The sequence below is a fragment of the Rhinolophus sinicus genome, chromosome 18 (genome assembly GCF_057876585.1).
Source record: "Rhinolophus sinicus isolate RSI-liver-muscle chromosome 18, RSI-T2T, whole genome shotgun sequence".
NCBI classification, from domain to species: Eukaryota; Metazoa; Chordata; class Mammalia; order Chiroptera; family Rhinolophidae; genus Rhinolophus; species Rhinolophus sinicus.
This window is the reverse complement of record NC_142518.1, coordinates 96,231,580-96,247,666: the sequence shown is the minus strand read 5'-3', so window position 1 is coordinate 96,247,666 and position 16,087 is coordinate 96,231,580. Positions and strand designations below refer to the sequence as shown.

The following is a 16,087-nucleotide window of genomic DNA, read 5'->3' as shown; positions in this document are numbered from 1 at the left end:
GGGATACAGCAGCAATTCATGTTTTGAAGTGCTTTAAAAGGTTCAAAACGTGAGGCGCTGCTATACCCCCTCGCGGGGAAGTTGGAAGGTGGGGTTCTGCTGGACGCGTGTTCCTGCGAGGTGCCAGCCCAAGGCCAGCTCAGCAGCAGGTACGTGGGCGGGGGCGTCGGTCTCTCTTCTTTGATGGGTGCCCTTCCCCGCCCACGAGGTACCGCCAGAGTGGGGCGAGGCCGCCACTGCTCTGCGGGGCCTTGGGGTGGTGCGGGGACCGAGCGCCGGCGGTGCGCGCCCAGGAGGGACGCGGTGCCTGCACTCAGCCGTGCCCTAGCAGCGGGAACACTACTGCAGTGAGTGATCGGTGCTCTGGAGTATTGTTTCTGCTGCCCGGGCAAGGCTGGGACTCTCGCACAGGCTCATCCACCAGGTAAGTCCTAGTACAGCGTCCGCAGTGTCCGCCCTGGGAGCTGCTAGAGCCAGGTTAGCGCTTTGTCCTCCATCAAACGTTTGCTCGTCTTTGAATATGTATATTGTGTAAATGATAGATGCTTCCTTTTAGCACCCCTTTCCCTGCCCTAGAAAAATTTAGGCGATTGAAAAAAAAAATCCCTGCCTGATCACTTAGAATGCCACCCACACGACAAAAAACGAAGAAAGACTACATTCAGGCCCCAACAATTAAATGGGGGCGGGGGGATTGGGAAAAGAGTAAGGGGGGAAAGGTAGAGGTGACCCGCTGCAAGCAGTCCCCAGGCCGTTCTACGGCTCCTGGTAAATGGCCTCACGTCCTGAGCGTGTAAAGGACTTTGGAGTACAGGAAAGATGAAAGTTTCTGGCCCCGCCCCTTCCCGTCCCCCTAGCTGTGTTGCGGGGAGCTGCAGTCGAGTTCCGACGACGGGAGGATCCGGCGAAGTCGGTGACTACCAGGCGGCGTAGGAAGGCGCTGATCTGCGGGATCTGAGTCCTGCAGGGAGGGTGAGGGACCCCACAGGGTGGCTCCAGAAAGAGGCTCTGCGTTTCTTGCTGCTTCTTGCCCTCTCCCGCAAAACCTGGTCCTGAAATTCCACTCTGGAGGCGCTGTCCCAAGGCCACCTTGGTCTCCCCGGGGGCCTCACGGAAGGGATTGCCCTACTGACAAGGCACTGGCTTGACAGTTCTGGAGAAAATGGCAGCCCCTCGGCTATCGACTCAGGGGTTCTTCGTGCCTCCAAAAGTCTGGACATTGTTGCTAATTAGTGCTGCACATCTGTCGACCTCTAAAGCCACCTCCGCCCCTCCCTGAGGGTCCCAGTCGGCTAGGAGCTTGACAGCCGGCCTAGAAAAGAAAGAGCTCATTCTATGGTTGAGTGTTCCCTTTGCCTGTGAAAATCACTTAGATATTTGTTTTTGACCTGGGGAATCGGGAGGTAGAGGGCTTTTAGAAAAGACAAAGGGCAGTGTGGAACATTTACACGCTTTATGTCCTCTTAAGAGAAAGAAACCTCTCTCGGGTCTGGATGGGCTGCTTGGAACTGATCCTCCCGGGGGCTGGGAGTGGGGCCCCCAGAAGGACTCCCGTCCGGGGAGGACGGAGGGTACAGGGGCCCGAGCTGGGAGTAGGGTTCAGCCGCCTGCTTTCCCAGACTTCGTTGCGCCCTGGACAGGCGCCGGGCGGTTTGGGGCCTTTCCGTCCGGCCGCGGACCCTCAGGCTCCCTGGGGCCCCGCGACTCGGAGACCTTGACCCGGCCGGGCTTCCAGCGGCCGCTGTCCGCTCGCCGCAGCCACGATCCCCAGGCCGAGAAGCCCTGAAATGGGCTCCCGCCACTACCCCCGCCCCCGCCCCCCGACGGCCCAGGGCCCCTCGGGCCCTCAATCCTCAGGCCTGGCGGGCGAACAGGTTCCCGCCCCCGCTTGTCTCTGCACTTGGGGAGGCACCTCGAGGCTGTCCTCCTGCCTCTCATCAGCTTCCCTTCTCTTTTTCTCCCAGCTCTGTACCGATCCCCCTCGAGCCAGAAAGAGGCCCGGTGACACAGCCCTCCGGTAGGACCAGGCCCGCGCCATCCGGCTCCCTCCTTTGGGAGCCTGCAGAACCCAGGTGAGAGACCCGGAGGGTTGGGGACCACAAGGGGTGGAGGGCGAGTAACAAGTGACCCTGACTAAGGCACTTTGCCTTCCAGAAGCGCAGTGGCCCTTTGCCCAGGGCCCCCAAGAGGCATCAAGATTGAGGGCGACCACACAGGCCTCTGACTGCGTGGTGCCCTTTCTGACTTAAAATAGTCATCTTACACCATTCACACGGTCGAAGTTGCAGTGTGCCTAGATTTTCCTTCAAGGACAAAAATGTGAATAAAGCAATATTTCAGCCAAACATTTCTGTGTCAATTAAGAAGACGGCAATTCGTTCCAGACTATAAATTCTCTTTAACAACTCTCTAAGGTATTCTTTAAAATTGTTTTTCAACATTGCTAAATGTGCATCATAATGTGTGGGAGACTTTTGTAAAGTGAATCAATTTACAGTCAGCTGATTAATTGATCCAATGTTACCACCTTAAAGTAGGCACCTTCCCATTGTTTTCTCATTTTTTTTCCCAACACATGTTATTTGTTAGTGAGGAAGCTGTGTGCATACGGCATTGTAATAAGTTTATTAGACAGGCGTGGCCCTTAAACTAGGAAAAGCTTAGTCTAGCTCTGAATTTAAAACTCAACATTTCTATAAGTTGTGGGACAACATATACAGGTTGCTTTTATAAGCTAGAATCGAACATTAAAAAAACAAACACAGGAATATTTTTTTAAGGCATCCAACATCTCTGGTTAGCAGTACTGACTTTTTTTTCCAACAAAGGAACTCTACTTCAATACTCTTGACCCGGATCTGGACACAGAAGACTCCTGTTTCAAGAAAATACAATCATCTCTCAAAGTCTGTAATTTATATGCATTTTTAACTCGCTAGGTATTGAAAACCACCCAAGTGTCCCACAACATGGGGTAAAATATAATCAATCACTCAGTGTAATATTATACATCCTTTTAAAATTTTATTGGAAAATGTTTTATGATCTGTAACTCGAAATAACCCTCTCCCACCATTTCTTTCTCCCTGCTGCTCCCCCATACCCATGCTTCTTTGTTCCAATTGGCATGTAAACTTATTTTTCCCACCAAATGAGTCAGTCACGATGGGAACAGCAATTGATTTGAACAGATGTGTGTCAATGTTACTTGGGAAACTGGATGCCAATAACCAGGGCCACAAAAAAGGCAGTGGTTGCAACTCCGTAAAAATTTATGTGTGTATACAGACAAGGGCTAATGTGGAACCCAAAACAGGAAAATAGTTGGATATACTCCAGTGCTGGGAGATTGAATGATTGTATTCTGCTTTTGATTTCCGTTAATACAGGCAACTGTCCAATTAAAAAGACCTAATAAGGATTTTGCAGTGCAAATTATTTTGCGAATTGTTTTAAAACACCATACCTATCAAGGCAGATGGGGTAGCAGGGGGCCCAGTTTGTTCCCTCCACCCCACCACCCCACCCCCGTCCTGGACTACAGAGCTCAGGGAAACATTTGGAGAAAACCTGATCCTACACAGGTGGGAGTTAACATCCAGGCAACTCTCCTGAGAGAGTGTGCAAGATGAAAATAAAAATAGGTTCCAAAAGCATTTTTTGGAAGATCAACGAAAAATGATTGACAGACATTAAAGACTTGACTTAGGGGCTACATCCAAGTTGGCACACATTTTTAGAGCTCTGTTTTCCCACTGGCCTGCAGTGTAACATCCTCATAACCCTAAAACTTTATATATGCATTTGTATTTAGAATGATTACATTATTCTTAACTGAAAAACAGTACATATACACCATTATAGCAAATGTGCATCTCACCGCTACCCTACACCCCACGCATCCTGCCCTTTAGTTACTTACTGCTCAGTAAATGAACAAAGATCTGCTAGCTCTTTCCCAATATTTCACCTATCTGCCACCTTTGCCTTCCTCCCCCGCTCCATAATTGATCTCTTTGGCAAGTTCAAAAAGGCTTAGACCCCTGTGGGGGTAGTAAATTGAGCCATTAGGGAGGAGCCCTGAGAAGACTTCCATTTCCGGTGCTTGCTTAAGCTCTGGTTCACTCCCCTTACACTAGAGAGCTCTAAACCTGAGCAGTGCTGGGAGTTTGGAAGGTAGCCCTAGGAGCCCAGAACCAAGGTACTGAGAGTCTTGATTGTTTTGAAGTGTGGTTCTCCCAAGGCAGCTCCGTCACCTGTCCCCCATCCCCACCCCCACTTGCTCCCCAGACCAGACTGTTATCCCAAGAGCAGACCTTTCAAAGTCCTGGCCACAAAAACCACAATAATCAGAATCATAGTAATTCCAACATCTTTCTTTTGTATCATTCTTTTACATGCTTTCCCAAATACGTTCACATTTTCCACTTGCAACAACCTCGAGAGATCAATAGGATAAGGCAGTCAAAAAAAAAATTACAGACAAGAAAACGGGGGCTTCTGGAGGTTAAGGATTTATTTGTCTGAGGCTAGTTTGGGGCCTCTTCCTCCAGACCTCATGCTGGAGGAACTGACTGCACAGTAGTGACTAGAGCAGGAAATGGAGGTGAATTAGTTTGGTTATAAAAATTCGAGGTGAAACTGATTAGTTTTATGATGAGCTTTTGCCAACACACTGGACACTTCCTGGGTGAGGCCCAAGACTGGCCCCAGAATGACTAAATAGTGACTGTAAATTATCCAGCTGTGTTCAAGTAGACATGCACAAGCCAAAACAAAACAAAAAAAAACCCCAACATGATTTAACTGATTTAACTTCATTTAAAATCTGGCCCATATTCGATACTTTCTATAATTTCACCTAAATGGAATGTCTAACCATAGGAGTTAATTTAATTTAGTCACTCACTCAATGGAACCTTTTTCAGCCATTACGAATAATAATTATAAAGACTATATAAAAACCTGGAAAATTTAAAAAATCAGGGACAAAAAAATCACACGGACACCGTGATTGAAAAGTGGGTCTGTATAGGAGCAGAAACTGGGAAGAACATGCAACAAACATACTTATTGCTTAAAGTGGTGGGGTTCTAGATGAAGTTCTTTCTCTACTTTTCCATGTAATTTTGTTATGCCATGTTTTTTGTTACATTGTCAAACATAATTCTCTAAAAAGTCTTTAGGGGTCATGGGCAAAACAGAAATTTTGGGTCAAGGATGCATAGACCTCAGACATCTCGGGGATCATCGTGTCACGAGAGACCACTGTGCACTTGTGACAGATTGATAACTGAAAGGTCTGGGAGCCACTTATCTTCATAGCAGTACAACTGGTAAGTATTACAAGACAAATGGATGACACGATCAGGAGAAAAGTGGGCCCTGAGCAAGGAAGAAAGTGGTTGCCACGGTGGAAGGAGGGGGACCAGTTGTGTTTTAATAGTTTAATGGGAGGTGGGAGTCAGACTTTGTGTCTTTCACTGTTATTTTAAGTTTCCTTTTAATGAGTTTAATGCATTAGATTTTATATTCACACTAGAATGCTAAATAATTTATGCTCAAACAAACAACAACTGGAAAATCATTAGCTATAAGTATTGCAGACAGGGTTATCTTTAATATATTGAGTTCATTTAAGTGGTCAAGAAAAAACAAAAACTACATGACCAAAACATCACAGAAAAAGCATACATAAAAATGCTCATTTCGGTAGTTTAAGGATGGAAATTAGGAACATCTTGAATGGCCAACAACAAAGGATTGGGTAAATAAAATATGGTGCCTGTAATAAGTGATATGAGAATGTGCTCCTGATGAAATAATTTGGTGACAAAAGAAATGTGCAAATGTTTTGCACTGTTTCCATCGATGCAATCTAAGTATATAGGACGCAGCTTTGTTTCAATATACAGGTAAAAGGCTGGGAGGATATATATATATATATATATATATATATATATATATATATATATATAATCTTAATAATGGTTGGTTACCTCTGAGTTGTGGAATATTAAGTGATCAAAGAAAGATGCTAAACTGTTTTTGCGATGTGTTCCTAATATGTAATATAAATGTATTGGGAACATTTTGCATTCATAGTTTTGTATCAATGATATGGAAAGACGACTTAGAGGAAGTACACCAAAAGTCTACCACAGAAAGATGCTAAACTGTTTTTGCGATGTGTTCCTAATATGTAGTATAAATATATTGGGAGCATTTTGCATGCATGGTTTTGTATCAATGTACAGATAATAGGTTGGAGGAAGTAAACCAAAAATCTTATAATGGTTATTTGTGGGTCATGATAAGATAAAGTGATAAAAGTAAGGTGCAAAATTCTTTTTGCAGTGCATTCCTAAATGTGTAATGTAAGTGTGTTGGGAACATTTTTCATCCATAGTTTTGTATCAATATTTAGAGAAAAGGCTAGGAGGAAATATACCAACATTTAATAGTAGTTATTTCTGGGTTCTAATATTATAGATACCTGGTTTTCTCTTTATACTTTTATGTATTTTCCAAGTAATGCTTGTATAAACAACAAAATGTATTACTTTTATAGCAATAATAAAATGCTTTATTTTTTTAAAAGTTTTTTCTTTTTGTTTATTAAAGTCATGGCTTCCTGATCTGGAGATGGGGATATGGAGAAAGACTTACTATTTGGGCAGCAGTGGGCCTAGAATACATTTTCAAACCTGTCTGGGCAAACCCTACACAGCTTCGGTTGGCTCTGTAGTGCAAATGTGTGTTATCATTTACTCTTGGCAAAGGAAAGAGGAAGTGTAATTGAAAAATATAACCATGACAGGGGTGGCCAGTTAGCTAAGTTGGTTAGAGTGTGGTGTTGGTAGCACCAAGTTTGCTGGTTCAATCCCCGCATGGGCCACTGTGAGCTGTGCCCTCCTTAAAAAAAAAAAAAGCGCATGATTAATAAAAGATTTTAAGAATCATATATATATATATATATATATATATATATATATATATATAAAACCATGACAGAGTAATAATAGTAATATTGCTAAACAGACTGCTTGCTATCTCCTGTCCAATCAAAGTAACACTTTAAGAAGTACAGAAAGTTGAAGAAGGCTTCTTTTCCTCTAGAAGCAATTCAGGACGGTGGGGCTTGGATGCTTGCCCAGGGCCTTAAGACCTGTTGGCCAGTTTGGGACATGCCTGAGTCAGGAAAACATCTTACAGAAAGTCTAATTCCACTTAGCTAACTTTCTGCAGATGCAGATAAAGCCCCCTGCATGTCCCCACCAATTCTGCTGAGCTCCATGACAACCCTGGTGTTGGAGAACACATGTGACACCCGAATTTAGGCTTCATGTTCTGGAAACATACCAGGCCCATGGCCTAAGAGTGACACTGACCAAGGCTTTGAACGTTCCTCAGTTGCACTGATTTGATTGGAGACACCACATTAGAAGAGGACCTAGGGTACTTCCCATTCTTTTAGAAGCACTCTGGGGAAACTTACCCCCGCCCCCAAGAATTTTTTGCACTCTGTAGCAAGTCCATATTACTGAACGTTACTTCAAAATATGTCCATCCTATTCTTGAAAGCAGAAGCTGTAAGCTGTGAGGCAAAAATATACTTTGAGGACATTCTTCTAATGTCTTGATGATGCCCTTCCTTGTTCGGCTTAAGAATGAAAAATCATACAACCAAACTTGTCCTTTTCCAAAATGTGTGCTCCTCTTTAAGTCTTTCATAAGCATTTTTGTCCGCCGCATTCTATCAATCAGAACCCATTCTCTGGGTGCTTAGCTCTGTGCTACTCACTTGTGGGGAGACGAGAGGACTGGAGAGAAGTGGGGGTTAAAGTGATATTAAGCCAGAGAAGCCTTGAACACAAGAAACCTTTCCTCTGTCTGCTACTGGGTACAGAGCTGGGATCAGCTGAAGCTTTGACCTTCTTCTGAGCCAGGTTGGACCACACAGAGAAAATGTGCTTTGCTCAGCCGAATTAGGTAATGTCCTCCTTTTCCCTAAGCTTCACTCTGGTGCCTGCTAGGCAGAGTAGGGAAAAGGGAAGAGTGTGGGAGGGTTTCTGTTCCAGAGAGAGAGAGAGAGAGAGAGAGAGAGAGAGAGAGAGAGAGAGAGAGAGAGGGAGGGAGGGAGGGAGGGAGGGAGGGAGGGAGAGAGAGAGAGAGAGAGATTGATTTAATATAAGCACTGACTTAAACTCTTCATTTACCAGTGAAAAAAGCCCCGGGCCCTGAATTTCTTAACCAATAGAGTGTCCTAGAATTTGGCTAGTACAGAGAGCACGCCTCCTAGTTGAGAAAATGCCAAGAGGGGATGGGGGATGGGAGTGGGGGCGGGCGCAGAAGGAGCTGGAAGCTGACCTTTGCTAACTAACAGGGTCAATGCAATCCCTCATTTTACAGAAGAGGAAACTAAGTGGCAGGGAGAGGAAATAACTTGCAGAGAGGTCGTGCAGAGAATTGGTGACGTTGGAAATTGAATCTTGATCTTCAGGGCTCTTTCCACTGTAACACACTGTGTCTAAAGGAGAGAGGGAGTGACCCAGATGCTCTAAAGGATGTGGGACTTGATGAGCCCTTTGATGGTGGGTGGGGCCAGAAGAGGCAGAGAGGACAGGGGAGGACATTCCAGGCAGAGGAGAATGGATGTGGCATAACACCAGGGCAGTCAGGAGACAGGTCTGGAGGAAATCATTAAGGTCAAGTGTGGCTTCTCAATGTGGGCTATGCAGACCCTTCAGGGTATAAGACAGTGTCCCAAGAGGTGCAAAAAAACACAGAATACTGATGGCACAACTTCCTAGAGCACAGATTTGATTCAATAGCGAGTCTTTTAAAGCATTATTTTTCTGTTAAAACAAGTATAGGTTCAAAAAGATAAAACTGAGACCTCAAAACCATTTCAAGTTTGTTGCAGTTCCCTGCAGGATGTCCCAACTCCCACCCCACTCTTGTTCCGAGGGAGTATTTATGCATTGTTTCTAGACATTTGGCTTTTTGTGTGTTTGTTTCTCCTGCCAGTACCAGGGACCTTGACTTCTGATAACAGCTCTTTCCTTTGGTGAACTGCTCCTACTTCACCCGTCACAGTAAACTAGAGCCTGCCACCAGGCGCATGACCCAGGTCAGGCCAATTGTTTCCCATGCCCCTTTCCACATTGATTGTAGTAGAGAAAGCTTGTGTGACCCTAGCCTAACCAATGAGAGTAATTCCCTGGGACTTATTTTTAAATCATTAATGGAGACAGTCTCTCTTTCTTCTGCAGTTTCTAAGCCTGGAGCTGTATGTGGCTTTGCCCTCACTCACTTGCTCTACCATGTCCATCACCTGGAGGAAGGCCAGCTTCAGCAGTAGAGCATGAGAACAGCATGCACACAGAAACACATGGGAGGTAGGAAGGGAAGTGGAAATAGATGAGAGAGAGAGAGAGAGAGAGAGAGAGAGAGAGAGAGAGAGAGAGAAATGAAAATGCTTGAGTCCCTGGACCTAGGTGGTTCTGAGGCCAGCTCCACTCTTGTCCCTCTCAGTTACCAGAACACATATTGTCCCTTATTTGTTTAAGCTGGTTTCATTTATTCATTTAACAAAAACTTATCGAGTGCTTTCAGGTGTCTGGCACCATTTTAGGGTCTGAAAATGGAGCTGTAGACAAAGAGGCAATGACCCTGCCCTCCTGGAGTTTACACTCTAGACTGAGTTGTGCTTCTGTCACTTGCAACTGAAACAGTGCTGCCTACGAGGTCATGGAAGACTTTACATGCTAGGCTAAGGACCAGAGAGAGTCTATACTATAAACAACGGGGAATCTTTGAAAATTTTTGAGCAGAGGAATCACATGATCTTTCACAGAAGTCTAGGTTTGAAGGAGGCCAGGTTGGAAAAAGTCACTATGGAAAGGTAGGAGTGGCTAGGACTTTGATTTGCTCCATTTTGAAATACCCTCATAAAGAGGATGTTATACCTAAATCAAGGCTCCTGGAATGAAACTCAACTTTGAAGGAAAACAAAGTGCTTCCAGGAAGTGCTGCAGGGCCAGCTTTTCTGGCGTTCCCCCACTCTCCTTGATTGGTTGGTTCAGCTTTCCCTGGCCTGTTCCATTTCCCTGCCCTTTGCCCATGTGCTGCCCAGATGTCTACCTGCATGCGGAGAGCATATGTCACTGACTAGAACATGTTAGCTGAAGAGAAGGCCCATAGGCTCTCCCACCTAGGGTGCCCTCTCCCTGCCCCAAACTGCTGCACCTTTAAGACCCCATTCCAAGTGCTTCCTTCTCTGGAGGACTTCCTCCACCGCCCCCAAACATGCTGAACCTCCTTTGAACTCCTGCCACACCCATGTCCAAGCACTTGCTATAGTAGATTTTGATTTTTTTCAGGTGTGACTCCTGCAATTCAGTACGAAACTAAATGAAGGCAAGAACCAGGCTCCCTTTCACCACCTCCTACATGGAGGTTAGCCCCGAGCTTGACATAGCAGAGGGGATGCTCAACCCGGTTTGGTTGATGAGACTGATTGTGGAAATGGCTTAGGGATAAGGAAATCCAAAGTTCTTTTTCTGGGGACAGTCCTGGTTTAGGCCTATTGTCTTATTAGTAGCATCCTCTTTCACTCTCAAAAGTGCCCCATGATAAAACATATTGTCATCTACTCATCTGGAGGGTACCAAAGGGGCTGTTGCCACAGCCAAGTTGAAGTGGCTCCTGACACAGGACAAAATATGTATGAAATCAGAACAGCACTGTATTGCAATTCCATGCTCTGTCACTTGGAACTGAACATGCTCCTTCTAGAGCTCCGGAAAGTCTTGCCTGCTTCACTGCATCTGGCTCCCACACGCTCTCTAGCACATGAGACATTAAAGCCACAGTCCAGCCTGTCACAAGATTGAGATATTGCCTCCATTTATTTCACGCCATGGGTGTGTAAAATAGCACTGTTACGCCCCACAAAGACTGGAAAGGCACACAGGCCCAGTGCAGGACCAGAAAGAATTCAAAGGCAATCATAAACAAACCGCAAGCCCAGCAGATAGGGCAAACTGCTGCTTGATGATTCTTTTCAGCCCTTAGCTTGTGAAAGTCGGCCTCACAGGGGCAACCATAAGGAGAAAACACCCTCAGCCCATCACCCTCCCATTTTCTTCTCTACCTCTGTCTGGCCAGTCACGGCTTTATCCTGCCACTGCTCCTAGCATTCAAATTGGGTCATGCTCTTTGTCTAGGATACTCATATTCTTCAGAGTGGAGCGCCTGCAAGATAAGCAAGTCTCTCTTCGATGGATTAAAGATGGCCAAAAATTCTTTGACATTTCCCCCACTGGGCTATGGGGTCTATGTCCTCGCCCCTCTAACCTGGGCTGGCCTCAGTGACGTGCTGCACCATGTGGTAGAAGTGGTCTTGCAGCTTCCACTCGGGCCCCTTGTCGCCTTGAGCTTCCAAGTAGGAGTTCAGCTACTCTGAGAAAGTCGTACTAGAAAAACCATGGAGAAGTGCCACAGAGAGGCCCTGAGACTCCAGTAAGAAGAGAAAGAGATGCCAGGCAGCCCCTAACTGTTCCAGCTTCCAGCCATCAGATCATCCCAGCTGAGTCCCTGGATATCACAAGTCATCTCTGCCAAATCAGATTCTTGAGCAAAATAAATGATCGTTGTTGTTTCAAGAGACTAAGTTTTGGGGTGGTTGTTATGTAGCAATCAATAAGCGGGACACTCCCTCTTGCTGATACTGATTTATCACTTCTTGTAGCATAAGTCTGATGTGCTGTTAAGCTCTAGAACCAAAAGTGAGGATGGGAAAGGACACAGCAGGTGAAGGGAATGGAGAACCCGGTACTGCTGTACTCTTAGTGCAGTAACATATGAGCACTACTGATCATCGGTGAGGGGATGGTTACATGGTAAAGGGGAAAACTTAAAAAAAAATTACTACTGTGTGTTTATTTCTAGTTTCCTTTCATTTATGGAAAGTGAAAATGGTTTTGTGTTTAACATAGTGAAATCAAATTATACTTAAAAATAAATTTATGTCACACCCATTAGGATGTCTTCTCTTAAAAAGAAAACAGAAAATAAGTGTTGGCAAGGAAATGGAGAAATTGGAACCCTTCAGTTTCTTGTAAAATGGTACAGCTGCTGTGGAAAACCACATGTCACTTCCTCAAAAAATTAAACATAGAATTACCATCTGATCCAGCAATGCCACTTCTCGTTATATACACAAAGGAATTAAAAGCAGAGATTCAAATAGATACTTGTACACCAGTATTCATTGCAGCATTCTTCATAATAGCCAAAAGGTGAAAACAACCCAAATGTCCACTGACAGATGAATGAATAAAGAAAAGGAGGGCTATCCATACAATGGAATATTATTCAGCCTTACAAGGAAGGAAACTGACACACGCTACCACATGGATGAACCTTGAGAACATACTAAGTGAAAGAAGCCAGTCACAGCAGGACAAATATTGTGTGATTCCACTAATAAGAGTTATATCACATAGGTCAGACTCACAGAGACATTAATTCTGGGAGCTATTTGTGATGTTTAATCACCCACAAGCATTATGATCCACCAGTGAGAGTCCTGAGTTTTATTGGGGGTTGGTTCCTGCACAGGGGAAGCATCCCTGGCACAGCACAGCCAGTAAGAGACGAGGTGACTCCAAGAGATGGGGAGGTCAGACGGTTTCGGAAGGTTTAACAACCAGGCATCTGCACTGTCCCTGGGGGAGAGCTGGGACAGCCCGGAGGGGCCCAAGGGTTCTCGCCTCCCCCAAAAGGAGAAGACAGCATGCGCAGGCCCAGAGGACGCCCGGGTAAGTCCCTCCACGTGGCCTCAGGGATGGCAGAGCGGCGTGTTACAGGCCTGAGCCAGGTTGGGCAGAGTCTGGGGTAGAAGGGCCAATAGCCCTGACCCAAGACTGACAGGCATGCGATCTCCCAAGGGTCTTTAAACCTCCACGCCCTGATGCACTAGGTACCTGGACTATGAGCGTGGGAGGCCGGGGTGCGGGGGTGGGGAGGGGGCGGGGAACGAGAGAAGGCGGGCGCCAGAAGGGCGCCACCTGGATGCCCACCTGCCTGCAGCCAGCCCCCTGGACACAAACCTCAGCGGTGGGGGAGGCGTACATGTGGAGGGGCTGCCTGGCATGGGGTGTCTGGGCCCAAAAGGGTTAAGGCAGGCATCAATATGAGGTGGGGATGAATTATAGATCTATTCTTAGTAACACAACACAGCTGAAGATGGGCGTTATTTGCCAAACCCAAATCAGAACGATTAAGTGAAAGTCTAAATGAATAACTCTACCACCCTCATCCCAAAACTCCTCTCCCCACTGAGCTCCCCTAGTGCTGGCAACCTGGTTTATATCTCCCGGAAAGGAGACTGGATTTTACTCTATGTACTAGACACCTCTGGTACCTCTTTTCCCTTCCCTTTGGACCAACTCTGATTTCAGCTGCATACCTGCACCTTTTGTAAAAGATCAGGCTGACCTCATGCTAGTAGCCTTTGACCTTCAGGAAACATAAGGTCTCTTTCTGCTTTCAGTTTCAAGGCTGTATCTGATGCTGAATGCTATGGTCTGAACATTTGTGTGTCCCCACCCCACCCCTCCATTCATGTGTTGAAACTTAACCCCTAAGGTGATGATATTTGGAGATGGGACCTTAGGGAGGTGGTTAGGTAATGAGGGTGGAGCCATCATAAATAGGGCCAGTGCCCTTATGAAAGAGGCTCCAGAAAGATCCTTTGCCCCTTCTGCCATATGAGGATACAGCAAAATGATGACAGCCTATGAACCAGGAAGCGAGTTGTCACCAGACACCAAATCTGACAGTGCCATGACCCTGGACTTCTAGCATCCAGAACTGTGAGAAATAAATTTCTGTTGTTGAAAAGCCACTCAGTGTGTGGTATTTTGTTATAGCAGCCTGAATGGAATAAGACACGGTAAGAGCCAACCTGGCTCATTTTTAAGAGCAGCCTGTAAATGTGGTCAATTAACACCCCAGGGTTAACCCTCAACTGATGGGGAGATGGGAGCTGGTGTTTAAATGCTCTAGCTTCCTGTTCTTCAGTGGTCAATTCTGGGCGGCCTCTGAATGTTTTTAAGGAGGCCCCCAGTGGAATAAAACCCAGGTTTCCCACAGGGATGACCTTAATAATGCACTTTTATATTGGCTTTTCCTCTTTCCCTGTGTCACTCTCTTAGCTTTCTAGCTCCAAATTTCCAGGATCAACTCCGGAATAAAATACCTGCTCTCAAAACCTTTTCTCAGTTTCTCTTTTTAAAAAGATTTTTATTAAAAAGTATATAGCTATCATACATTATATTAGTTTCAGGTGGACACCATAGTTATTCAACATTTATATACCTAAAGAAGTGATTACCATGGTTAAGTCCAGCAACCATCTGACACTGTCCCATGCTATCACAATATTATTGACTATATTCCCTATGCTGTATGTTACATCCCCGTGACTTATTTGTTTTATAACTGGAAATTTGGACCTCTTATTGCCCGTCACATTCCCCCTTTTTTATTTTTCAATTATAGTTTACATTCAATATTATTTTATATTAATTTCAGGTGTACAGCATAGTAGTTAGACATTTATATAACTTAAGAAGTGATCCCGATGAATTTAATACTTACCTGGCACTATATACATAGTTAGCATATTATTGACCATATTCCCTATGCTTTACTTTACATCCCCATAATTTTGTGACCACCAATTTGTACTTCTTAATCCCTTCATGTTTTTCATGCTGACCCCCAACACTCCTCCCATTTATCACCCTGATAATTCTAGTACCCATCTAACACCATGTTCTGATTTTATTACAATATCATTGACTCTATTCCTTATGCTATACCTTACATCTCCATGGCTACTTTGTAACAACCAATATGTACTTCTTAATCCCTTCCCCTTCCCTAACCACCCTGACATCTGGCAACCATCAAAATGTTATCTGTATCTATGAGTTTGTTTCTGTTTTGTTTGTTCCTTTTGTTCTTTAGATTCCACATATAAGTGAAATCACATTGCATCTGTCTTTCTCTGTCTGACATACTCCACTCAGCACAATACCCTCGAGGTCCATCCATGCCGCTGCAGATGGCAAGAACCCATTCTCTTCCCTGGCCAAGCAATATTCCATCAAATATACGTACCATTCATCCATTTACCCATTCATCCATTGAGGAACACCCAGGCTGCCTCCACATCTTGGCCATTGTAACAATGCTGCAATGAATATACAGATACACATGTCCCCTCGAAATAGCATTTTGGATAAATACCTAGGAGTGGGATTACTGGGTCCTTTGTCTCGTTATAGCCTTTGTTTTAACATCTACTTTTTCTGGTATAAGTATTGCTACTTCAGCTTTTGTTTGTTTCCCTTCTCATGAAATACCTTTCTCTATCCCTTTATTTTCCGTCTATGTGTGTCTTTCAATCAGAAGTGAGTCTCTTGCAGGCAGGATAGTAAGAGTCTTGTTTTCTTATCCATTCAGCCACCCTATCTTTTTATTGGAGCATTTGGTCCATTTACATTGAAAGAAATTGTTGATATGTAGTTACTGCCATTTTATTACTCATATTTTCTTATCTTTTTTTTTTTGGTCTTAAAGAAGTCCCTCTAATATTCCTTGTAATACCGGTTGGTGGTGATGAACTCCTTTAGCTTTTTCTTGTCTGAGAAGCTCTTTATCTCTCCTTCAATTTTAAATGATAGCATTGCTGGGTAGGGTAATAGGTCCTGGCTTTTCATCACTTTGAATATTTCCTGCCAATCCCTTCTGGCCTGCAAAGTTTCTGTTGAGAAATCAGCTGACAGTCTTATGGGGGCCCCCTTGTAGATAACTAACTGCTTTTCTCTTGCTGCTTTTAAGATTCTGTCTTTAACCTTTGCCATTTTAATTAGGATGTGTCTTGGTGTGGGCCTCTTTGGGTTCATCTTGTTTGGTACTCTCTGCACTTGCTGGGTTTGTAGGTCTATTTCCTTCACCACTTTGGTGAAGTTTTCCATCATTATTTCTTCAAATAGGTTTTCAATTCCCT

General features: G+C 44.8%; 1 long non-coding RNA gene across 2 annotated transcripts; it reads left to right on the top strand.

The window, feature by feature from the left end:
• Positions 1-371: 371 nt before the first annotated feature.
• Positions 372-3,422, top strand: LOC109437928 (uncharacterized). Of its 2 annotated transcripts, XR_002136316.3 has the most exons (4): positions 372-972; positions 1,965-2,072; positions 2,155-2,414; positions 2,829-3,422. It is a non-coding gene; the product is annotated as an uncharacterized LOC109437928 (long non-coding RNA). The 2 variants fall into 2 exon arrangements; XR_012493531.2 differs by having other exon boundaries at positions 375-972; positions 2,155-3,422.
• The last annotated feature ends 12,665 nt before the right edge of the window (positions 3,423-16,087 follow it).